Here is a 26,415-nt window from a genome sequence, read left to right as displayed (position 1 = left end):
GGACAGGCTTGGAGCTCACCCTTACTGCTAGGCTATCCCATGAGACCTAATATTTAATTTATTTGTAAATCTTTTTTTTTTTTTTTTTTGCATAGAAAGTTTTGAAAGGTCTGAAAAAGTTAATAACATAACTCTCATCTCATAAGCTAAAATTGAAATTATAGAAAATTTTTGGGTACAAAATAATTATATATATGCACAAATATATATATATATATATATATATATCTCCAAATTTAATTTTGAAAAGAATGGCTAATAACTGTTCAAATCAATAAATAAGAGAGCTTATAATGACATATTTGATAGAAAAAAAAGAAAAAAAAAGGCATGAAAACATAAAAATTCATTTTATTCTCACTCTTAATCCTATCATAGTTAAAATACACCGTTTCAGAAGTTATAAAGCGAAATCTTCAAATCTTTCGTATGTAAATGTTTTTTTTTTCAATTTTTTTTTTATTCTAGAGGTGACATATTTACACACATATATATTTGAAATTTATTATAAATTATTTACAATAAAACCCTAGCTATTAGGGTAACTCACCAAGGGTATCCTTTTGGTAAAAGGGGGCCTTTTTAGCAGCCCAGTCAGAGTAGTTAAAGCCGAAGTGCCAATTCTCAGAGCCCCCCACCACTATCTTCCTAGGACTAGGAGAATGAAGAGGCTCTGCAGGAGGGCAAGCCTTGCGAGATCCCATGCACACAGCTGCTAACATGGAAGCAACCACTGCCAATGTTACAATAAATCTCTGTCCATTCCCAACGCCCATCTTCATTTTCTTCTGCCTAAATGGCTCAAGGAAGGATTTGGATTTGATTGGAGTAGTAGATTTAGAAATGAATGTGAAGTGAGATATGGTGGCCATGAAAGGATGAGCTCATGGGGTTTATATAGATGTAAAGCGTATGTAACGAGGAGAAAATCTTTTTAAGTAACTCTCTAAATTTGAAATTTATTAATTGTAGGTTATTAAATTAACACTTTTTTGTTAATAAAATTGAAAATCTTTATTGATATGCCCTAAGTTTTGGTAGAGGAATAGCGTTGTTACAAGACAAGTAAAGGGAGATTACAGATAATGAAATTAAAACCCTCTAAAAAATAACACCAAAAATAAATTTACTTTTATTTAATTTTAATTAACTAAATTTGGACAAATGCCTCTATTGAATATATTACTAATTATATGATGCAATTGAATAACTTGCTTCATTATTAAAAGTTATATGACTAACTATCCAGTCAACGTAGTTGTTCAAATTTAGTGATTTAATAATGAAAAGAATTTTGCATGTTGAATATATTACTAATTATACTGATGCAATTGAATAACTTGCTACATTATTAAAAGTTATATGGCAAGGAGTGACTAACTATCCAGTCAACGTAATTGTTCAAATTTAGTGATTTAATAATGAAAAGAATTTTAATACCTATATTTTTAATTAGATAATTAAGGACTTGTACTTAATAATTTGACTCAATTAAATATTCATAGAAAATAACTTAATAATTACGAATTCGAGGGTCAAAATAAGGGAAGGCTGCTCCTCTCTTGTATCATTCTGCCCATTTAGGGTTAAGGTATTATTAGTTAAGAAAAAATACATATTATTTTTTTGAATTATTCTATACTAATTATGCACTTGAAGTCTTAATCACTTCATGAATAAATCTTCTTAAGATTTTTTTTTTTTAACTCCAGGTACGTAACTAATAATAGTGATAAAATGTGTAAAATTCAACAATATTTTAAATATAAGGAAAATTCACTATTATTTTTAGATTTAATTAAGATAAAAAAAATAATAGTGGAAAATTAGTATATACAAGTCCTTACTTGTATTAATTAAAAATATATGGGTTAAAATAGATTTTAGTTAAAATTATAGGGACTAACTTATGATTTTACTCATTTCAAACTCATTCATGATGTAATATGATCCCAAAAATATATTATGAGTTGAAGTTTGAATATACAAAGTATGTAAACGTATACAAAAGTGTTTCTCTGTTAGGATCATTAATTCCATGTTTGATGCTTAAGAAAGATCATGTCCAAACGAGTGTTGAGAGATCATTGCGGCTCAGTCACTCCCAGGAAGTCAGTCTAATTAAAATGAAATTTTATAGGATAACAGAAAAGAGACTCTTTTTGCACGTATATAAGTACATATATAAAAAATAATATTTTTATTGAAAGCATATTACCATTTCAAGTTTTTCACACACCATTTTAAGTAAATCATAAAATAACAATACTTTATAATAATAATAATAAGGAAGGGGACAAAACCCCTTCCCATCACTTTTTTTTTTTTAAGATAATAATAATAATATAAAATAGTAATAATGGAAGGAATGAGACAAAACCCCTTCGCATTACTTTTTCTTTGTTTCCTTTTGACTCTCCTGCAAGTATCTCTTCTCACTCCCCCATTATTTCTTCTTCTCATTTCCCCCCTTTTCCCATGCTAGCCCCACTCCCCTCCAATCAATCTCCCTATTCCCATTAATTTGTTTGTCTTCTCCCACTCAAATTTCCCGTAGCCCTTAACAATTTTGCAGCAACCCCCTCACTAAGAAAATTCACTTTCAACTTGGTCCCTCCCCACTGCCTATAAATAAAGAAGTTCTCTCTACTGAAATCTCACAACTTCTACGTGAAAAATATATTCTGAAGGAAAAGTGAGTGAAATGATTAGTGGTATAAAAAGAATTTTTATATACTTAAAATTCTCGCTCGTCCACTTTTTCTAATCTCATTAATTAAAAGTTTGTTATAACAATTTCACAGGGTTAAATCAGAGTAAGTAAATTTAATTATGTTAGACTTTTATTATTATACTTGCGTTTATTTTGGGTTAAGAAATGTTATAATCCCCTCGGATAATTTGCAGTATTATTATTATTATTTTCAATAAAAATATATTTTTTGCACAAAAATCATGTAGCATGTGCTTGTTAAATTAGTTGCATATTTTACAAAACAACTAAGATATGGTAAAATTTTTATGACGTTGTTCATTTTATTGCATGTATTATATATACAAATTTTATGATGTTGTTTTAATTGCATAAAATATATATACAAGGATATTTATTTTAGTAAATTTATTAGTATCAAAGAAAAGCGGCAAATGAGTGGTGGACGGCTCTAATCCTCGGAACTTAAGTCCGGAGGCTTACGGGTTTGACAAATGAGTCTGGGACGGCCACGTCAATAAGTTCTTTGATATGGACAAATTATATAATAGTATGCTTTAATTGAAGAAAGTTAAAAGTTACAAATGTTCGATATCGTAGCTTAAAGTTTAAAGGAATCAGATTGCATCCACACTATTTACAAAATAGTTTACAGAACAGTGGATTTCTCTTGAGTGCACGCCTAGTCCCGGGTCAGGACTTAATAGGGAAAATTTCACTTACAGTTTATAGTTTGATTTAGTTTGGTTGGTCAGATAGTTAAGTCCATACTTTGACCCACACAACCCTGTCATGGGGTTAAACATAGCTTACATTTAACGGGCCTAACAGAGATTTTACAAAATATGTAAATATGTATGTATGTATGTATATATATATATATATATCTCCGTGTGTGTGTGTGTGTGTTTGTGTGAACATGACCATTATTAGTAGGCTTAAATGATGATTTGAAGGAAAAGCAAAAAGAAAAGTGTATATATATATAATTAAATATTATGGTTACAGTTTTAAAGTTAACAAGTTCAGTTTAACAGTTATAGTGTATGATTATAAAATTTTACTGTTATAATTGATGGTGAAAGTTTTATGCAGTAACTTTTAAATATTCTTTATTTTAATTGCAGTTTTAAAGAAACAAGTATTACATGTATTTTACGAAATTTATAATAATGTGAAAGCTCATTTTGACCACACACTAATAATAATATCTTTTACTTACTAAGCGTCGTCACACCCCAATCATTATTTGACATTACAGATTATTCTGAAAAGTGCACCAGAAAGCTAGCGTAACAAGTGCATGGGCGGCAATAGAAAGAGCAGAGTACAATATATATTAGTATAATATTAATTAGATTATGTTTGTATATTTTGAAATGTAAATTTTAATATTTATGATTGTAATGCGGTTAATTTGCGTTCTGGTATAATAATATTGGAGGCTTATTCACTTCCATTGTAAATCATTTGTAGAAAGTAACACCTCAGACCCCATCAGGTTTGGGGCGTGATAGTTTTGGCCTCAGAGCATAGGTTTTAGGTTTTGTAGACTTTAAGAAAAAAAAAAATTTTTCCAGAGCATAGGCATAAACCATGATGTGGGTAGGATGGGGAATACTAGGGTATTTTTATTTTGCCTATTATTTTGATCAAACTTTTAGATAAGATTATGATTTTAAATTAACTTTGGTCCTTTCCCTCATAATGGGCCCCATGGACAACAACGTGAATGTTGTGAACGAGAATAATATGGGGACTTGCAATGGAGAAGACATCAATGCTACTATGGTTGTGTAAAGTGGCACAGCAAGTCATGGTAGAAATTTTGCGAAACTCCAGGGGACGAAATTATCTACCAACTCATGATGGTTGCACTGTTGAACAGTTCAATTGCATGAAGCCTCCGACTTTTGAGGGAAAAACTTATCCAATTGTTGAAGAAAAATGGATCCAAGAAATGGAAGAATTACTACAAGTCCTTCATTGCATGGATGAACAAAAGGTGCTATGTTCTGCCTTTAAAATGACCGGTTAAGCCAAACATGTAACGACCTACCTATTTTACCACATTTATTTTATGTATTTTTTTTCACATAAAACATACATAATATTCAGCTAAACTGTCATAGTCATGGTCAATCTGGACCCATAGGTACTAGGAATATATTTGTCATAAAACTCTGATACCTAAGTAGTGGGAAACATAAAATCATATACATGTCATAAATAGCAGAAACCATACAAGAATTCTATTAAATATGTCATATACATATACATACAGTCATCCACAAAAGACAAAAAAACGCTCCTCTGGTTTCAACCCCAAAGTCCATCTAACCCTAGCTCAATCCACTTACCCTACAGATAGGGTAGTTCAGACAACTTCTACTGTTGCGGGGCTCTAGCCGCCCTCCTACCTGGATTTCCTAAAATGTTTGTAATGTTAGGGTGAGTCATCTCTCAGTAAGGGAGACGAATTAATATCAGTGTGTGGCAACATGAGTATTTTTTCATAGTATACATATAAACAGTACATAATTTCATAATTGGTATAACAGCTGTATCATATTGCATAAAATCATGGTTTATCATAACATAGCGTATCATACCAAATTTCTATACTGAGAAATAATCTTATATAACCATATCATACATAACTTATTACCCATGATAGATAGTTAGTTATTGTCATGTCTTACCCCCGACATGATAGGATTGTGCGGCCCGAAGGAGGGACCTAGCAATGGTTGGCCAACCATGCAGAATCAAACATAAGTCTGTAAGTTCGATGGACCTGTTCCACCTGTGCTGGACTACCAGGAGAACTACGACACTCCCATAAATCCACATCGACTGCCACCTCCCACACTCTATATAAGATGTGTGGAAGCACTAACATATTTATAATCATAAACATATAGCTATGGTACCGTGCTTCATAAAACTAAACTAAGATATCCATATTAAATAAGGATGTATCGTGTTTTAGAGTAATATCTAATGTAAACATATTTCATGATTTTTTACATATCATACGTAATCACGGCATCAACGTCGGCATAATTCATAACATAATAATCACGACATTTACGCCAGTATATTTCATAACGTAAAATTACAGCATTTAAGCGGACATAATTCATAACATAAATTACGACATTTATGCCGACATATTTCATATCGTTATAAACATAATTCTTGCATTACTTAACATATTTTTAATATATAGTTCCTGTACTATTTTAGAATTTTCCATAAAACTGCTATAACATACTTATCTGGGAAAACTCATAATATTTCAACATAACATAATTGCATGAAAATATTGTACTCATGCCACACAAATATACATAACCTTATAAACTTATAATTAATTTTAAAATCATATTTCCACAATAAACATATTAAAATAATTTCCTTGTTCAACAACAGTATTCCCAAACATAATTCTATATCATACATATTTTCTTGAAAATAAATGATGTTTAATTTATAATAATAATTAAAAAATACTGAATTAATTTATTCCCTTACCCGACTTACTGAGAAGCCCAAAAAATATTTCAAAACTACACTTGTAGTGTTCACAGCTCAACACTCTAAAATTTACATTTCCCCAAGTACAACTTCAGTATATTCCATCTACTATAGTCTACTACAGTTTCCTTAGTTCAGAAATACCAAATGTCTTATAAAATATTAAAATAACCAACTTACCTTGGGATCGTACCCAAGTTGGCCTAACCAACGATTTACTCCAACAGACTTGAAGAGAATCTTCCCAGGAATTACGTGGCGGCTTCAGATTGTCAATCCGGCAAATAATGAAGTCAAAATTCTGGAGAGAAGGAGAGGGGGACGAAGTTAGAGGGAGAGAGGGGGGGGTTCTGCATGAAATTCTCTTGCAGAAAAATGATTTTTGGCCTTATATAGAGTGCTTGTCCATGTGGCCTCGTCGATGAGCCACAACACCTCGTCAACGAGTCCATGAAGGAGATTCATTAACAAGCACTTGACTCGTCGACAAATTTCAAATCTAGGAAACAACCCTCTTAGTGAGTTCTCGTCAATGAGACATGCGTCCACGTCTACGAGCCCAAGAAGCCTGTTTGTCGACGAGAACCCTGTTCGTCGATGAGAACTCTACACTCATCTACGAGACCTTGTTAAATCCCTTTTTGAAATTCCTTTTTCTCTCCTTTTTCTTATTATTTAATTACCATAATCCTCTAGGTCTCTGCTTTTTCCCCTCCTTATAAAATTCCGTCGTCGAAATTTACTATCTGTATTGAACACCATCCTTTGAGGAAAATGAACTATTTATTGTATTACTTACCCTCACTTAATGTGAAAGAATATTGTGGTTACATTCAGGGTTCTAGGAGATTACATGATTTACATAAAAGAAAAATTCTCTCAAAACCAAAACACTACCTATCCTATAACCTACAATATCACTTATACATACATTATCTTGTTTAACATAAATTATTTTTACTATTATTACTATTATTATTTTGCTATTATTATTATTACTATTATTATTAATAATATTATTATTTTTTATATTTTATTATTATTATTATTATTATTATTTTACTATTATTACCATTATTTTTAATATTATTATTACTTTTAAATATTACTATTATTATTAGTATTGTTATCATCATTATTATTCTTATTTTTATTATGATTTATTATACTTAGTAATGCTATTATTATTAATATATTCGTTATTTTCAATTATTATTATTAGTAGTATTATCATTATTATTTTTCATATCATTATTACTTTTAGATATTATTATTACTACTTTATTATTATTATTATTATTATTATTATTATTATTATTACAAAAAAAAAAAATAGGAAAAGAAGGAACTTAGGGTTTTTTTTTTTTAGCCTATAAAAGGGCTTTACACAAACACACACAGGGGGGCCAGGGGCGGAGACAACCCTAATTTCTTTTTCTTTCTTTTCTTTTCATCTTTCTCTCAATCTCTGAACTCTCTCACTCTGGTTTCTGCTCTCTCTCTCTCTCTTACCCCCTGCCTCCGCGCACCCTTCTTCCCTGTTCTTCTCTTCTCTCCCTCAATCTCTCCTTCTGTTTTCTCTCCCTCTCTTCTCTCTCTTTGCTGCTTCTCTGTTCCTCTATCTCTGTCTCTCCCTTAGTTTCTCTCTTCCTTATCCCCAGCTCTCTCTCGGCCTTTGCAACTCCTTGACCTCTCGGCCACCTCGCATGCTTGCAGCCCAACACGCCATTGTCGTCGCCCCCCAGTGCCGTCGCTCCTCAAACGCTGTCGTCATCGCCTCTCGCCACACACCGCCGCGACACACATTAACCGCTCCTCCCTACAGCAGTAGTTCAACTCCCAGCCACCACAACTTCCTTGGCAACATCCCACTAATCAACCCTTATGGCGACCTTGTAACCCCTACGCATGCACAGCCGCCTCAGCACACGTGGAAAACAGCCACGCCGTCGAGGTGAACCAGCAGTTCCAGCTCTCATCCTCACCGTCACCATCACCGGAAAACATCATTGTTGTCATCATTATCGCAGCCGTCGTTTTCAGTCCCAACTCTCTGGTCTTCATCACCAATCTCCGACCATTCCTATTGACTTCGGCAACCCTCACGCTGTCGTTGTGCCTAGCCGCCGACACTGCCGGCCACCGGTTTCCCTCACAACCACGATCTTGCGGTGGGTCCTTTGCTTGCTCCATCCTTCCTGTAACCCAGTAAACACACACCTTTACACATGTTTTAGCACACACCAAAACACACACAGCTTAACACATGCACACTGACATGCACTTGTTTTTTTTTTTTTTTATAATATAATGTCCATATATGTTTTCTTATATTTAGTTTATGGTATTATTGTAGTTATATACTTTATGCTTAGTGTATTATATGTTATATCTAGTATTTAGTATTATGGCGTTATTGTGGTTATATACTTTATTATAATGCTTATTATATTATATGTTATATCTAGCATTTAGTATTATGGTGTTATTGTGGTTATGTACTTTATTATTATGCTTATTATATTATATGTTATATCTAGTGTTTAGTATTATGTTATTATTGTGGTTATATGCTTTATTATTATGCTTATTATATTATATGTTGTATCTAGTCTTAGTATTATGGTGTTATTGTGGTTATATACTTTATTATTATGCTTGTTATATTATATGTTATATCTAGTATTTTGTCTTATGGTATTATTATGATTATATACTTTATTGTCATGCTTATTATGTAATATATTTAGTGCTACTTGTTTTTAGTATGATTAGTATGGATGGTATTATTTATTATGGTATTTTACTTGTTATTGTTGAAGATTAAACTTGAAGACCGGCAGCCCACCTCCATTGAAGACCGGCAGCCCACCGTTGTGGACATTGGAGATTTGCAGGCAACCTACTCCACCTACCAGCCCACCTCTATTGAAGATTTGCACCCACCATTGTTGATTGTTTGATTTCTATAATTACTATAAATAGCTGAGTTGTGTGTGAGTAAATGTGAGCAATGTGGTGTGTGAGAGAGATTAGCCAGTGAGCCGTGAGAGAGATTTTAATTCCTCTGTATTATTTTCAGATTGAAATATACTTGTTTGGTATTTATCCTCACTGAGTTTCAGTCACAGCCAGTGACTGAGTGCTCCTCTCCACCCATCAGTGGTATCAGAGCGTCCAGGTACGCCGGAATTCACCAAACAGAGGTGAACAGAGAAGAAATTCAAGTTTCTTCCCAGTTTTGAAGTTGCTCCAAATATCAAATTGAGCCTACCATTGTGCAATTAAGCTCGAGACGATTCCAACGGTGAAAACCACGTCTCAAACAGACACCGGGATATCCCGCACGCGCTCCCACGCGCCTCCCACGTAAGCACCGTTCTTCCCACGCGCCGGCAAGGCTCCGGCGACCGCGACACGCGCCTGCACGCGTCTTCCTCGCCCGATTGGCGAGATCCTACCCGCAAAGCGACCCGCGACCCGGATCTACGACCCGCGACCCGGTCAGCGACCCGCGTGCCAAACCCGCAACCCGGATCCGTGAACGAGGTCCGACCCGCCTCCAACCCGCTCCTAAGCGCCGACACGCGGCGCGCCCAGAAAGCGCCACGTGGCCTAACGGAACAGTTAACGCCGTTAAGCGGCCGTTAAGTTGAACCGGTTAGTTTAAAAATTCACCAGAATTTCCTATAGCCGGTTCGGTGATTTTTAGACCGGTTCTTTGCAAACCAAAACCGGTTCCTAAGGTTTTTCAATCTTCTGAATTTATTGGTGGCATTAGATTTACCGAAATCAGCCCCCATTTCTCTGTTTTTTATATATTAAATTCGATGGCTAACGGTACTATCCAATCGGTCATTCCAAAATTGACCCGAGAGAATTATGACAACTGGTCGATTCAAATGAGAGCCCTTCTAGGTTCTCAGGATGTCATGGATATCGTTGAAGATGGGTACAGAGAAAGCCCATCAAAAGAAGCCGAAGCAGCTATGCCCGAAGCTCAAAGAACGACCTTGCGAGTCGATCGAAAGAAAGATTGCAAGGCAAAATCCATAATCTACCAAGGCCTTGATGAGACCACGTTCGAGATCATCGCCTCCGCAAAGACATCTAAAGAAGTTTGGGACTCTCTCCATCGAACACACAAAGGTGCAGATAAAGTAAAAAAGATTCGTCTTCAGACATTGCGAGGTGAGTTCGAATCTCTCAAAATGAAGTCTACTGAATCCATTTCAGACTACTATACACGAGTAATGGTAGTATCAAATCAATTAAGAAGAAATGGAGAAATTCTCAATGACGAGAGAATTTGTGAAAAAATTTTGCGATCTTTAGATCCAAAATATGATTATATAGCTGTGACCCTGGAAGAAACAAAAGACTTGGAAACAATGTCTGTAGAAGAACTTGTGGGCTCACTCCAAGCCCATGAGCAAAAAGTCAATAGAAGAAGTGATGATAAAGCAATGGAGCAAGCTCTCCAAACGAAGTTGTCCCTCACTACAGATAGATACGACAAAGGGGGGACGTCACAACAAGGAAGAGGACGAGACCGAGGATCTCGTGGAAGAAATTCTGGAAATTTTAACTCCAGAGAAGGTGGCAGAGGCAGAAGAGGTCCCACTAGAGGAGGACGAAATCAACAGAGCTATGTCCCACAAGGCAGAGGACAAGGAAGAAGAGGAGGATATAATAATCGCTCGAATATAGACAAAAGAAACATTCAATGCTATAATTGTCACAAGTATGGACACTATAGCAATGAATGTTGGGGGCGACAACACGAAAAGGTTAGTGAGGAGGCCAACCTTGCCGAAACTGATCATGCAGATGGAGAGTCGTTGATGCTGATGGCACACAATGCAACTCCTCAGGACCAAAGCGTTTGGTACCTTGATTCTGGAGCCAGCAACCATATGACTGGCAGAAAGAACCTATTCTTTGAACTTGATGAGAAAGTTCAGGGGGAGATATCTTTCGGAGATAATTCTAAAATTGCAGTCCAAGGGAGAGGAGATGTTTTGATCAAACAGAAGTCTGGAGATCATGCTTACATCTCCAACGTCTACTATGTGCCAGCCATGAAGACTAATATACTTAGTCTCGGACAGCTCGTGGAGAGAGGCTATCGAATTAGCCTCAGTGATAAGCAGATGGTGATAATAGATGCTCGAGGAAAGCTTGTTACTCGAGTTCAAATGGCAAAGAATCGAATGTTTCCGCTCGCCATCCAACATGATACGCCAAGGTGTTTAAGCGCCATCATCAAAGACAAAGACTGGCTATGGCATCTAAGGTATGGGCATCTAAACTTTGAAAGTTTGAAACAATTGGGAAGCAAGAAGATGGTGAAGGGCTTACCAAATATCCATCATCCAAATGTGATATGTGAAAGCTGTATTTTGAGCAAACAACACAGAAACAGCTTTGGAAAGCAAACCGACTGGAGATCAACCATGCCGCTCCAACTAATACACACAGATGTGTGTGGTCCACTAAGACCATTTTCAAATGGACAGAATCGATACTTCCTCACCTTTATCGACGACTACAGCAGGAAGACCTGGGTCTACTTCTTGAAAAGGAAGTCAGAGGTATTCGATAAGTTCAAAGAGTTCAAAACTCTTGTGGAGAAACAGAGTGGCTTCCGCATCAAGTCACTCCGGTCAGACCAAGGAGGAGAGTACAAAGACGAAGCTTTCCTGGAATTCCTTAGACAACAAGGAATTCAGAAACAGTTCACACCATCATACACTCCCCAGTTGAATGGTGTAGCTGAAAGGAAGAACCGCACAATCCTTAACATGGCTAGAAGCATGTTAAAGGATAAGAATGTGCCCAAGAGTTTTTGGGCAGAAGCAGTGTTATGTGCAGTCTACCTGCTCAATAGGTGTCCGACGAAGAGTCTTGATACAAAGACACCATATGAAGCCTGGAGTACTCACAAGCCCAGTGTGAGTCATCTGAGGGTGTTTGGCTCCATAGCCTACGCCAAGATCCCAGAAGCAAGAAGGACAAAGCTGGATGATAAAGGAGAGAAGTGTATCCTTGTAGGATACGGTGACAGCACCATGGGATATCGACTCTACAATCCCATCAACAAGAAAGTCTTTCACAGTCGGGATGTCATCTTTGAAGAAAATGAATCCTGGAAATGGGACCAGGTTGAATGTTCCAAAGATGCGGAATTGACACTTGAAGGAGAAGAACCTACACAGACAAGAGAAGTGGCTATCGAGCCACAAATTCCTGAGCTGCAGACACCTCCACATGGTTCACCACAGAGGAATGAAGCTCCATCACCAATTGAGCGTGAAATCTCAGACATGAGACCTAGAGGAGCTCGAAATCTAGCCGATCTATATGAAAATACAGAACCAATGGAAGAATATATTGCTCTAAACTGCCTGTTGCTAACTAGCGACCCAATTAGCTTTGAGAAAGCTAACGAAGAAAACAAATGGAGAAAAATGATGGATGAGAAGATACAATCCATCAAGAAGAACAAGACTTGGGAGTTGACAAATCTCCTGAAGAGCCACAAAACTATTGGTGTAAAATGGGTCTACAAGACCAAGAAGAACACTCAAAGAGAAGTCCAGAGATACAAAGCAAAACATGTCGCCAAGGGTTACAGGAAGAAAGAAATGAAATTGATATCTTGCAGAACGTATGATCAGATTGCTGACATTTTCACAAAACCACTCAGACATGATATTTTTGCAAGACTGAAGACAATGCTCGGAATGACAAAATTAGGAGAGTCAAGTTTAAGGGGGGATGTTGAAGATTAAACTTGAAGACCGGCAGCCCACCTCCATTGAAGACCGGCAGCCCACCGTTGTGGACATTGGAGATTTGCAGGCAACCTACTCCACCTACCAGCCCACCTCTATTGAAGATTTGCACCCACCATTGTTGATTGTTTGATTTCTATAATTACTATAAATAGCTGAGTTGTGTGTGAGTAAATGTGAGCAATGTGGTGTGTGAGAGAGATTAGCCAGTGAGCCGTGAGAGAGATTTTAATTCCTCTGTATTATTTTCAGATTGAAATATACTTGTTTGGTATTTATCCTCACTGAGTTTCAGTCACAGCCAGTGACTGAGTGCTCCTCTCCACCCATCAGTTATTTTGGTATTTGTAATATTTTAGTAGATATGTATTATTATTATTATTATTATTATTATTATTATTATTATTATTATTATTATGTGTATATAAATAAACAAAGTAATAAATATAAAAGAAATAATCAAAAGAAAAACTCTTTAGGTTGCCTCCCATAATTATTTTAACGTCTCTAGTCACAATTCCTCTCCATTTGTTCTTCATAGTAGTGCTTTAATCTTTGACCATTAACTCTAAATATATTCCCTTGGAAGAGTTTTAATCGTGAGTTGAAGAGTAGAACTTGTTGTCTTAGAGCAAACTCACGCCTAAGAATTTGTTTGTCCGTCCACTTCTTCATTTGCTCTTTGTAGATTTTTGCATTTTCATACGTATCACCTGAGAACGCATAGCAAAGATGCTCAGGGAATTGCTTCGACTTTGGAGATATAGGTTGTTGCATCTTTTCTTTAGAGATTACAGAATCCGTCTTTGCTACCATAGGTTCTAGCCTCCCCACATGTTGTTGTGTTGTATTCTGCTGCAAGGATCGTTCTAGGTGGTCACCTGGTACATCTTTTTGAAAGGCTTTTTCTACACCTTGTTGAATGACATCTACCCAAAAGCAAGTGCTTGGATCCTTTAGGAATCTCATGTCTTGGTAGATGTTGAACATAACCTCTTCCTTGTCCACTCTTAATGTTAACTCACCCTTTTGAACATCAATTAAAGCCCTTCCAGTGGCCAAAAATGGTCGGCCAAGAATTAGTGGAACTTCTTGGTCTTCCTCCATAACTTACACCACAAAATTAGCAGGAAAAATAAATTTATCCACCTTTACCAATACGTCTTTTATGATTCCATGTTAATACTTGATGGATCGGTCTGCTAGTTGCAAAGAAATGGTTGTTTGTTTCATCTCTTCAAGTCCCAATTTCCTGCAAACAGAAAGTGGCATAAGATTAATTCTAGCACCAATATCACATAAAACTTTATCAAAAACTGAATTTCCAATAGTGCAAGGCAATGTAAAACTCCCTGGATCTTTTAATTTTTGAGGCAATTTCTTTTGAAGAATAGCACTACACTCCTCGGTAAGCTTCACTGTTTCGAACTCCTCCAACCTTCTTTTCTTGGAAATGATGTCCTTCAAGAATTTGACATAATTTGGCATTTGTTCCAAGGCATCTGCAAAAGGAATATTTATGTGAATTTTCTTGAAAATATCCAAAAAATTAGAAAAATGCTTATCTAATTTTTGTTTTTGAAAATGTTGAGGATAAGGAAGTGGAGTAGAGAGAATATGAGGATTGTCCGGAAATGAAATTGCTGGTGATGTGTCAGTCTCTCTTGGTGCGTCATCCACCATCTCCTCTTCTTCCACTTTATTCTTGCCTTGACCATTATTTTCAGTTGTAGGGGTGGACATGGTTTCCTTTGATGGTGATTTCTCAATTTCTCTTCTACTCCTAAGTGTGATGACCTTGCATTATTCCTTAGGAATCACTTCTGTGTTGATAGGAAAATTTCCTTTTTGTTGGGAATTTATAGTCGTGGCCAGTTGCCCAATTTGCATTTCAAGATTCTTCATAGTGACTCCCATATTGTTGCAATGAGTCTCAATGTTATCTAGTTATGCATCTGTCTTTTTAAACCTTACTTTTGTCTCCTCAACAAAAGATATCATGGCATCCTCGAGTGACATCTTCTTCTCACTTTGGTGACTATCGAATCTTGCAGGATGTTGCAACACATTCCTTGTAATTCCATAAGACAAATTCTCATGATTTTGAAGCCCTGGATGGTAATATTGTGACAAAAGATCACCACGATAATTATAGTTCCGATTATTGATGTATTGAACCTGTTCCTGACTCGCTCCATTGCTCGGATCTATCCTACTTGTGGCTGCCACATATTCTGCACCTTGTGGTATCCTATGGGTTGTCAAAGCTAAAATATGATGGGATAGAGAAGCAACTTAAGCTGAAAGTGTAGCAAACGGCTCCAATTCATGAATTCATGCAACTTTCTTAGCCATAGTTCTTTCATTTGGCCATTGATAGTTATTTGAGGCCATTTCTTCCAAAAGAGCAGTAGCACCTTCAGGTGTCTTTGACATCAAAGTTCCCCCACATGCAGCATCAACTAAAGTTCGAGTTTGCCCATCTAACTCATTATAAAACATCTGAATCTGCAACCAATCCGGCAATCCATGTTGTGGGCAGCGTCGAATCAAATCTTTATACCTTCCCCATGCTTCATAGAGTGATTCAAAATCATGTTGCTTGAATTGACCAATCTCACTCCTGAGTTGAATTGTTTTTGCAGGTGGAAAGAATTTAGCTAGAAATTTTTCTGCCATGTCCTGCCAACTAGTGATACTTCCCGGTTGTAAGGATTGTAGCCAACCTCTTGCTTTGTCCCTTAAAGAGAAAGGAAACAATCTCATTCTAATGGTGTCTTTAGTAACACCATTGATCTTTACAGTATCACAAGTCTCCAAAAATATCGCCAAATGGATATTGGGATCATCGAGTGGTGATCCACTGAATTGGGCATGCTGCACCATGCTGATTAATATAGGTTTGAGCTCAAAATTGTTGGCATTAATGGGCTGGCGTCTGATACCCGAATAGTTGTCATTCACAACTAGTCGTACATAATCCTTTAAGGTGCGTGGCTGTACAATATTTTGTCTGTTCTCCATGGCTAATACTCACTTTTTCCTTAGTGCTTTGAGCGTTCTTTCAATCTTCGGATCAAAAGGAATAATGTCATGTGTTCTAGCACTACACATCCAACATAAAAAGACACACCACAAATATAGAAAATAATAATAAAATAAAATAAAAAGAAATAAATAAAAATATGAAATTAAAATTCTAAATTAAAACCAAGATTACTTTGTATTGATATTGGCAAAAATAAGAAAAACTCAATCCTCAATAACGACGCCAAAAACTTGATGTGTAGAGTATCGTCCTCATGGATTGATGTCTTAACTTTCCCGGCAATGACAGCGACTTTTGAGACAGGTTCATAAATTTCTCCATCTTCGCGTTTCTGGCCGTGGCAGTAAAGTCTTGTTCAAAGAATAGATCTTTGAAACGGGACCACATCATCGTTATTGGTATCGGTCGGGGTTCCTCCATCTTCTTAACTGACACCCACCATGTAGTGACCTGGAGAATAATATTATTTTAATAATAAAGATGGAGGAAAATGGAAACAGGAACAGAAGGAGGCAGTAGACTTCGTCGACGACATCGCATTTTGGAGATAATAAATAATAATAATAATTTTAAGGAATTGCCAGGACTCGTTGACGAATACAGGGGTTCGTCGAAGAGTGCATAAGGAAATTCATCGACGAAAAACTACCGAGCGAAGGATGGGCTGCTCTAAATTTCGTCGACGAATACAAGGTTTTGTCGACAAATTTAATGAAGGACTCGTCGACGAGGTGACGTGTCTCGTCGACGAATCTGGACCTATAATTAGTGAAAAATCATATTTTTTATCACTTTTCAACACCTCTCTCTCTCTCTCTCTCTCTCTCTCTCTCTCTCTCTCTCTCTCTCTCTCTCTCTCCTACGGATCCTCTCACTTCTCTCTTCGTTTTCGGCCCCACCAGACGCCGGATCGACAATCTGAAGCCACTACGACGCTCCTGGAGAAGTTTTCTGCAAGTCTTCTAGAGCGGATCGTTGGTGAAACGAGGTTGGATTTCATCCCAAATTCAGGGTAAGACTTTTTAACCCATTTTTGGCCTTCTGACAGTTATAGGAAATGATGTAGGCGAAAAAATACTGACATTATATTCTGGCAAATGTTGTTTCAGGGTGTTATGTAAGAGGCCCTGTGAGTGTTAGGCCAGTATACCATAGGGGCTTTCCAGTAGTCAGGTAAAGGAAATATGCTATGCTAGGTATTTTTAAAATATTATATAGTTTATAAAATTATGAAAATTATGTATTAAAGTATGGTGTGGCTTGAGAATATAAATCTAGTACGGAGATATGTTTTACGTATTTTAGTACCATGATTTTACGTATTTCAATATCATGATTATACGAATTCTAGTACCATGATTATACGAATCTCAGTACCATGATTATACGAATTTCAGTACTATGATTATGCAGTTCAGTGTAATGATTATACAGTTCTCAGTATTATGATATATGAATTACTATACAATTTATGCAATATCACATTTATTACAATTATTTCAGAATCATGGTAAATCAAATAGTTGTATATAGAGATATATTATATAGTATCAGATCCTATTGGACTGTGCAGTTACAGAGCACGATATCGTTGTTACAGATATTATGTTATGTTATAAGTGCAACCACCTATTTAGATAATATGTGGTAGTAGGTCGATCACCTAGGCCCTTGACGTGGACAGGCTCCCCATTAGATATGGGTTGAGGTGGGCAGATCAGACTGATGGAGTATAGTGATTTATTCCTGGTTGGCCAGCCAGGGTAAATCCCGCCTATGGGCCGCACAACACTGTCATGAGGGGTTAAATCATGACACACAGTTTTTCACAGGGAAAGTTTTCAGTTACTATTACGTATGTACAGATTTATAGAAACAGGAAACATATTTATGTACACTAGATGTATTTTGAATAGTAACCTACAATACTATTATGTTAAGCAACATGGAAAGGGTGGTGTATTTTATTACTTGTATTGTACTTACGTATCCAGTTATACATGGTTATATGAAAAGATATTTTAATAATACTGTAGCTCATTTGCCACACACTAGTAATAGCATATTTCGTCTTACTGAGTGTTGACTCATCCCAGTGTTGAATCATTTTTTAGGTGATCCAGGTAGATGACTCACTCGAAAAATGAGCAGGTCGGAAGTTATCCCAAGTATAGGAGTTCTGTCGTGTAATATTAAGCCCAAGGGCTAGATCGTCTCCTCAGGGAATGCGTTTAATCTCAAAATTTATGTTCATCCAATCGAAAATAAAAATGCACTGAACTTGGTTCAGATTCAGAGTTTTCAAGGTTGTTCAATTTTACTTCTGACGAATTAAATGGCACGTAATTTAAAAACCCTAAAACTAACATTCACTAAATTAAAAAATAAGTATGGAAATTCTAGTCTACTTAAGGAAACATTAAAACACGCATCAATTAAAGATGACAACTAAGAATATGGTATTTAACACGCAATGGAAACGCAGTCAAAATTAAACACACTCACAAACAGTAAAAATCAAATCTTTAACCAAATTAAGGGATCAACCCACAATCACAATTTAAACACAAAACGAATAAAATTTTAACGCATAAACGATAACGACAGAAAAAAAAAAAAAAACGAGCTTTAAGCACACTAATCCTAACTTAATCTGTTTAAACAAATAACTAAAAAAAATTTAAATACTAAAGCAAAAGGACTAACTCCAAATTTATATCTTGTTCAAGAACAAATAAATAAAAGATAAGAGAGAAAACATCATTAATACTTAATAAACTCTAAAACAAAATAATATAATAAGTAACTACATAAAGCAAAAGAGGAAATAAGAAGGCAGAGAGAGATGATGATGCTCCCGGGTGATTCCATAGGTGGCATAGTTGCTGCTGCTGCTTGGGTCTCCTCTGGTCTTCAAGGGAGCTGCTGCTGTGCGCCGTGAATTTGCAGAGGTGCTGGCTGGGCAGTGCTGGAGGAGCAGGGGCTGTTGCAGCAAGTTGCAGGCAGTGCTGGAGAAGGCAGGAGCTGCTGCAGCTCTCTGCAGCAGGCTGAGTGGTCCGCGGGATGTTGCTGCAGGCTGCAGGCTACGATGGAGTGCTGCGATTGAGAGGCAGAGGGGCTGAGCAAGATGGAAAAACGAAGAGAAAAATAGGGAGAGAAACAGGGGAAGATAAGGAGAGATTGAGGGAGAGAAAACAAGGGAAGAGAAGAGAGCGAGATGGAATGAAACAAAGGAAACTAAAGAAGAAGAAGAAGAAGAGGAGGAGGAGAATGGGGAGAGGAGAGCCCTCACGAGGCTGCCTCCGCAGGAAGAGGAAGAGAAGGGTTAAATAGGATAGGGGGGAAAGCCCTAGACCCAGATAGGAGACCCGACCCGGCAACTTGACCCAATTGGAGTTGACCCGAATCGCTATATTTTTTCCATTTTTTTCATTCTCTGTTCATCGCAAATTTTACTCTTCTTTAGCCCGTATCTCACAAAAATCAAAACATTAAAGTTGTAGATAATCCTTTCCTCTTTCTCTAGAAATTTGAATCGTCTCTATCGGAGCTCGGACGGAAAAGTTATGCATGAAATACGAACAGGTGTCGGTTTTAGTTCCCGGGAATTTTCCTGCGACAAAAAAAATATCAAAACTTCATAAATAGTGCAATAAAGTTCAAGAATTATGATTTTGGCACTTTATTAAAATATTGGACAATTTTGGACATTTAATTAAAAATATAAACCGTAAAGCCCAGGTTAAGATGCCCAATTATGTAGTTTTGACGCGTAATCAGTAGACGAGCAGACCAGGCTCGCAGATAAAGGGGCTTCAGTAGTGCCCTGTCAATGAAGTGAGTATTGTGGAGAATTTTTGTATATCCTAGTATAGTTGAGGGTATATTGGGAAATAGATATATGTGTATATTTTGGGAAAACATGTTAGTACTCTAGTATTGGATATATTTTCATATGGTTATGTCTATGTGATTTCTACTTCTCGCTGCTTAAGCTAATGATTGGGTTTACTCACAGAATGGTATCAGAGCATGTTATCTGTCATAGTATTAAAAAAAAATAATATGGAAATTAAGCATGTCGTTACGCACCATCTCTCTGCCTCCCCTGACAACTTGAACGGTGCAAAGGTTACTTTCTGCTTCTCTGTGCAGTTTAAAACATCCATGATTTTCTCTATCTCCTAGATCCAATTCTCAGCATGAACTGGATTTGCACTTCCTATGAACACCGAAGGCTTCAACCTAATGAACTGATCAATGGAGCATCCTATCTCAAATGTGAGATGGTCCTGCCCCCTATTCTTTCGCACCACCTCAGTCATAAACTGCTGTGCGAAATCCAGTAATACACTCGTAGAGTCACTGGTAGCCTTATGGCCAGAACCCTCACTACTACTGCCTCCTATGTTGGCAGTAATGTCCCTGTATTCCATCTTGAAAGGCAAAAATGAAAATCCATTAGAAGGGTAAAAGCCCAAATATCGGCTAATACTATTTTACTATAGACTCAGTCCCCTAAAATCATATTTTTAATATTGACGTACTGCATTAATTTAACATCATCATTCTAACTCAAATCCTACCCTTCTGCTTGGAAACAACACCATCAATAGATTTTCGTGATTTTCTAAACCCTTTGAATGATCCAGAAAAACATAGAAGTCTGCCAAGGCAATTCCATCTCCAGGCATACAAAACAAAACCGGATTTCTTATCCATGTCCTATACTCTGGTATTGATGTAGGATAATTTTAGGAACCCTAGTCCTACTAAAGACCGTCTCACAAATGTGCACATACCAGATACATTTTAAGATGAGAATTTAATTAACCATAATAAACAATATAAATTATATGTGAAAACTACAGGTTGTGGAAAATTCAAAAAGTTATAAGATTCATGTAGACTTGTCCTTAAAGACCTAATCAAGTAGGATAAGATAATCACTTGAAAGATGGTAGATTCAAGCCTTAGAATTAAGCCTAAACATGCAAATTATATATCCTTAGAATAAAACACAATCAAGCATTCAAGTATGAAAATCTTCTCGACTTTGACGAGTTTGTCTGCAGAGATTGTTCAAAGACATGCAATGGATATTTTGAAAAGGCTACTAGAAGATGAATATTATATTGACTATCTAGGGTTTATTTTGGAAGTGTTTGAAATGAGCTTACTGAAATTATTCGGAATGATGAACACAACACACTCAAACCTTGCTCGATATCTCGAATGATGATTCTCAACGCTACTAGGGGTTGTGATTTATCTGCTTGATTGTTGAAGTAATAATCTCACACAACAGCTACTAGAATGGTAAGATGGAGAATGAAGAATGATAATCTTGTGGCCTCTCACCACTTAATCTCCAAAGGATAAGGGATGTGGTCTCTCACCACTCACTCAAAAAGAGGGAACAAGCTTAAAGCTTAAGTATAAGGCAATAACTCTTGATTCAATTCAAAATACTTGATGTCACTAATAACTTACATGCCCAGTTATATATAGATATGTTGGAACAACCCTCCAACCATAAGTAAATAAAATATAACAAGCTTTGAATGGAAAATGATAAAGTGAAACTAAAAAGCCAAAAATGTAGAATTTTCAAAACAAATAATCTCATTCCTTGGCCTTCCAAATGTTCAATACTTTGAATTATCTCACCTACCATATACCAAATTAAATATATGGAAGTCTTCTTTGCAACACACTTTGAACCACTCTATTGGACTTTTTTTGAGAAAGTTATGGCATATTTGGTGAAGGTATACAGCTGTCAATGTGATGCAGAATTTTTTTATGAATGACTACTGTTATTGGGCTGCCAAGTCGTGCAAAATTTGAATTGGTTGGCCTTACAAGGTTTAAAATATTGTTATCTTATTTTGATGCTAACAAACAAGTGGAATTTAACGTATTTGTGTGAGTAATGTTATTTCAGGGCTCATATATGAGAAAGTAAGGTCAAAGTTCTCACAAGGATCAAATGAAGCTTAAAAGAGTCAAAGCATAGATTTAAAGATGATATATTAAACCTTGAAGAATATGAGGACATGAATGAATTGTTAAAAGTCAGGGAATATTAAAGTCAAAAGAGCCAAAGAAAGGCAAAGTGAGAAAGCTCAAAGAATATGAAAGCTTGAAGAAAAGATGGACTCAATCCAAGGACAAAGTATGAAGACTCAAGAACCTAGAATGAGAAAAGTCTTAGAAGTCTTTATGTAAGTACTTTAATATTTAAATATCGTTTGAAATATTATGAAACTCTTAGGTTAACTTCTTGGACCTAGATACCTTTTAAAATACTAGGAAAATATTTTTATAAGGTCAAAAATTATTTTGTAAATGTTAGAATCATTTTTAGAATGAAAAACACCAAAAAGAGTTTTTACAAATGCTGCTAGTTTTTACACATTCACATTGAGGTGCATTTTTATCTATCAGAAACTCCTTATTTTAAAATGTGTTCAACATAAAAGTTGTATTATTTTCTCTTAGATTTCGTTTAATACCAAAAACACCTAATTTGGAGTTATACAGAAAAGGTTATGGCCAAAATACTGAAGTAGGGTCACAGCTATCAGCCAACCGAACACTGTTCACAGGAGGAACTTCAGCTGATTGAACAGCACACAGAACCACTTTAGATGACCGAAGTGTAACTTTAGATGTTTGAAGAATAATTTCAGATGACTGAAGATTAAGTTCAATCATCTTAAGATTTTTTGCTGAATTTTCTAAAGAGGTAGAACCTCCTCAGACGACTGAACCTGAAAGTTCAGTCATCTGAACACTATTAATGAGCATATTTTCAAAAATTTTAAATTCAAACTTATATTGCTTGGACTCCAACTTTCTAAAACTTTGGGAAATTATCTAAAGAAACTGTAGAAAATAAAAACAAGTTTGAAAGCCTATAAATACATGGTTTTTGCAAATCAAACATACCAAAGAATTGAAAAAGTCTGTTGAGAAGTCTGAAAAACACTCTTGTTCTTTCAAAGTTCTCTTGTTCACCTCATTGAAAAATTCTTTTGGCTGAGATATTCTGAAGTGCTAATCCTTCCTTCTCTAAATTCCTACTGCTTCTAATCCTCATCTAAGAAGGATATTGGTGAATTCTACACTTAAGTTTCATTGTATTTCATATTGATATTTTACATTGAAGTATATAGTGCGGAAATTGTACTAACTTACTCTTTGAAGGTATACTTATATGCAGATCTTATCTTGTGTTTCTTGTAAGTTCTTTGATGTTCCAAGGATTTTTTGGATCATTGGCTAAGCAAGGGGATATTGCTTAGAAAGGCAAGGCCCTAGCCTAAAGGAGTGACCGAACGAGGGGACATCGTTTGGAGAAGGTGGGGCTCTAGCCTTAACCCAGGAGTGTGTAAAGGTTTGTTCCACCCATTAAAGGAACATGTTTATAAATCCTTTGGTGGTTTGCCAAGGCGAGGACGTAGGCTGGGTATAAGTTTGAACCTTGTCAAAAATCCCATCCCCGTCTCACTCTCTTTTTTCCCTATTCTTTATTTTCATGCATATTTAAATTGCGTGGATGGTTTGAAATTTGAAAATCATATAAACTACGTATATTTGGAAATCAAACAAATTTAAGGTTTAAGTTTTGATTTGGGTTGCGGAAACCGAAAGGGAGTACGTTGGTTGAACCATTCTTTGCGGAAACCATACGAGAGTACGTTACTTTTGTTAAACACCGAAAGAAAATTAACTGATGTTTATTTGGATTATGAATATTTGGAAAGATGTTGGAGATGCATTTAATATGTATTGAAGGAACAAATTCATATCTACAGGGCTTGGTTCAAAATTCATATTAACAACAGGGCTACACACCAAGCTAAGAATTCTTTATGATTGGGGTTTGATCATCATATAAATTGATTGTTTGGTTTAAAGTTTTATTACCTGTTTGAGTTAACCAATAACTTTTTTGGTTTGAAGATTTAATGGTTACCTAGTTCTTGTTGATTGACAAAATAGACAAACAGTAAAAGAATTGGTTAAATATTTAAAAAATTAGACTTTAAAAATAACTAAAAAAAGAAATTTTAAAAAAGCCAATTCAACCCCCCTCCCTCTTGGGAAAGTTATTCTAATTTCAAAACTTCAATGTGTTTGCCTATAACCAAGAAAGGGTATGAGAGTTTTTTCTCTTTCCAGCCCAATTGTATAGGGTTTTTGGCCTCTGTAGATTAATATGAATTTTTTTCGAAGGGGTAAAGGCGCGCAGTTGCCTTCAATCCCAGCGAATGTATCCACGTGACGCATCTCAACGAATGTTGAGTTTGGGGGGATTGTTTGACTCCCCATCAGGTACATTATAGACTTAGAATTAGAAAATTCTTAATCGAAACATATCCCTAACTAGGCACATGATGGAATTACACTTCCAACTGGTTTAAGGGTCTCCATACCAGCTGTCATGACCCGGCCCCTTTCAACGGACACAGGTTGCCAACCTACATACATAATAACCTGTACCTAATAGACATACATGACAACGCCCTAAACAGGACATACGGGTGTAAATTATACAAACTGGAATAAATGTCACATAAAAATATTATACTAGGTATATACTAAAATCTACCAACTGTATTCTCAAATTCTCAAACATCCAATCCACTTAATACATAAATCAGTGCTTACAACCCCCAAAAAGAATGCTTCTAACTAATTTAAATAACATAACCGCATACTTACACACTAAACCAAAAACCACCCTCCCAGCGCTCTAGCAACTAGGACGACGTCCCAAAGGACCTGAAAATTGAGTTGTATAACGGGTTGAGACACTTCTCGTAAGAAGTATTACATCAGTGTGGTGACCACATGTGAGTATTCAATTAAAACAGATATCCATTTATAACACAAAGGTTTTCAATACTGATCCACAACACCTATATCAATATAAACAATATTCTTTTTTCCATCTTAGCTTTAAATCATGGGTAATAATGAATATAGAACTACCACAACTTGGTATCACAAATAAATGCCCTTTTACCCCGTGCACGGTTGGTGGCACTGATATCTTCTAACATGCCCTGTTTTATGCAGGCACTGTCATGTACCTGGAATTCCGTTCCCATACTCCATATCCCTAATATCACAAGATGTTCACAGTTTCATTTTCATCCACATGTCAAACTAATTTAAACAAAAATCCCTATAATATTATATAATACAATAAACACCATTTAAATAAATAAGGATTCAAGCATCTCCTATATACATATAAGACAATAAAGAAGTTTTGAAACATTTGAGACCATCGCCACACCCGTATTTTTTAACCAAAATCATAAAATCACGAAACTTGGCATTTAGCAGTAAATCAATCAATGAATGTAAACACTATCTTTTTAGTGGTTTAGTTTTAACGAATTTACTGTTGTAATAAAATTTTCCCTTACCTTAAACCTAAACCGAAACAACACAACAACCGTTGAAACGACCTCAAGGGTCCCCCAAAACCTAAACCGAAGAACATACTTCAATCTAATTCTCCTCTACTTTCCTCTACTCCGTTTAACGAATCGAAACCGAATTCAGACCCTTACCTCACCTCGATTTTTAAAGAAAATCTCGAATTCCACAAAAGACGATCGTTCCACAATAAACATAAAGATTCTCCTCCCTAACCCACTTGGTAACGACGAATCGTGGCTTCCGCAACGGATGACGTGAAATCCTAGGAGAGAGAGAGAGAGAATGAGAGAGTTTAATCGAATAAAGCCTCCCTTAGCCTTTAGTATCGAATAATAATCTCCTCCAAGATATTTATTTATAAATATCTCAAAATATCTCCTCCACAATATCTCTTTTATTGATGTATTTATTTAATATTATTCCTTTATTTATTTTATCTTCATTATTTTATTTATTTTTTATTTATTTATTTGGGTCAGGTTGTACTACAGAGAATTATCAAACGAATCTCCTCTCTCAGTGTAGCCCACATTGCTACGGTGACGCCTATGGATTGAAAACAACTTATTAAAGATTGACCTAGCCAATAGATAAAAATCCGTTAATCCAAACCACATCGACCCGTTTTAACAACCGACTTATAATTTATCCATTTGTTAAATGAGTCACATATGGTTTTTTCATTTTCATATTTGCCCCTTAGCCGGGTCAAGTCGAGTTTATATCTGACAAAATACTCTGCAACCCACTTACAGTATTAACCAAGAAAGCCTAACAAGCTACAAACCCATCCCAAACCCTTTAGAAGGCTTAAACCCATCCAGCCTATGAGCCCACTGCCCACGTGCTCACAA

The 26,415-nt window shown here is 36.0% G+C and overlaps 1 non-coding gene across 1 annotated transcript; it reads left to right on the top strand.

Moving 5' to 3' along the window:
* The first annotated feature begins 15,574 nt into the window (after positions 1-15,574).
* LOC131147120 (small nucleolar RNA R71) lies at positions 15,575-15,681 on the top strand. Its single transcript, XR_009134625.1, has one exon. It is a non-coding gene; the product is annotated as a small nucleolar RNA R71 (small nucleolar RNA).
* Positions 15,682-26,415: the final 10,734 nt, after the last annotated feature.

The sequence above is a fragment of the Malania oleifera genome, unplaced genomic scaffold, assembly GCF_029873635.1.
Source record: "Malania oleifera isolate guangnan ecotype guangnan unplaced genomic scaffold, ASM2987363v1 ctg121, whole genome shotgun sequence".
Taxonomy (NCBI): domain Eukaryota; kingdom Viridiplantae; phylum Streptophyta; class Magnoliopsida; order Santalales; family Ximeniaceae; genus Malania; species Malania oleifera.
The sequence above is the reverse complement of the archived record's forward strand: the minus strand, read 5'-3'. Positions and strand labels throughout refer to the sequence as shown.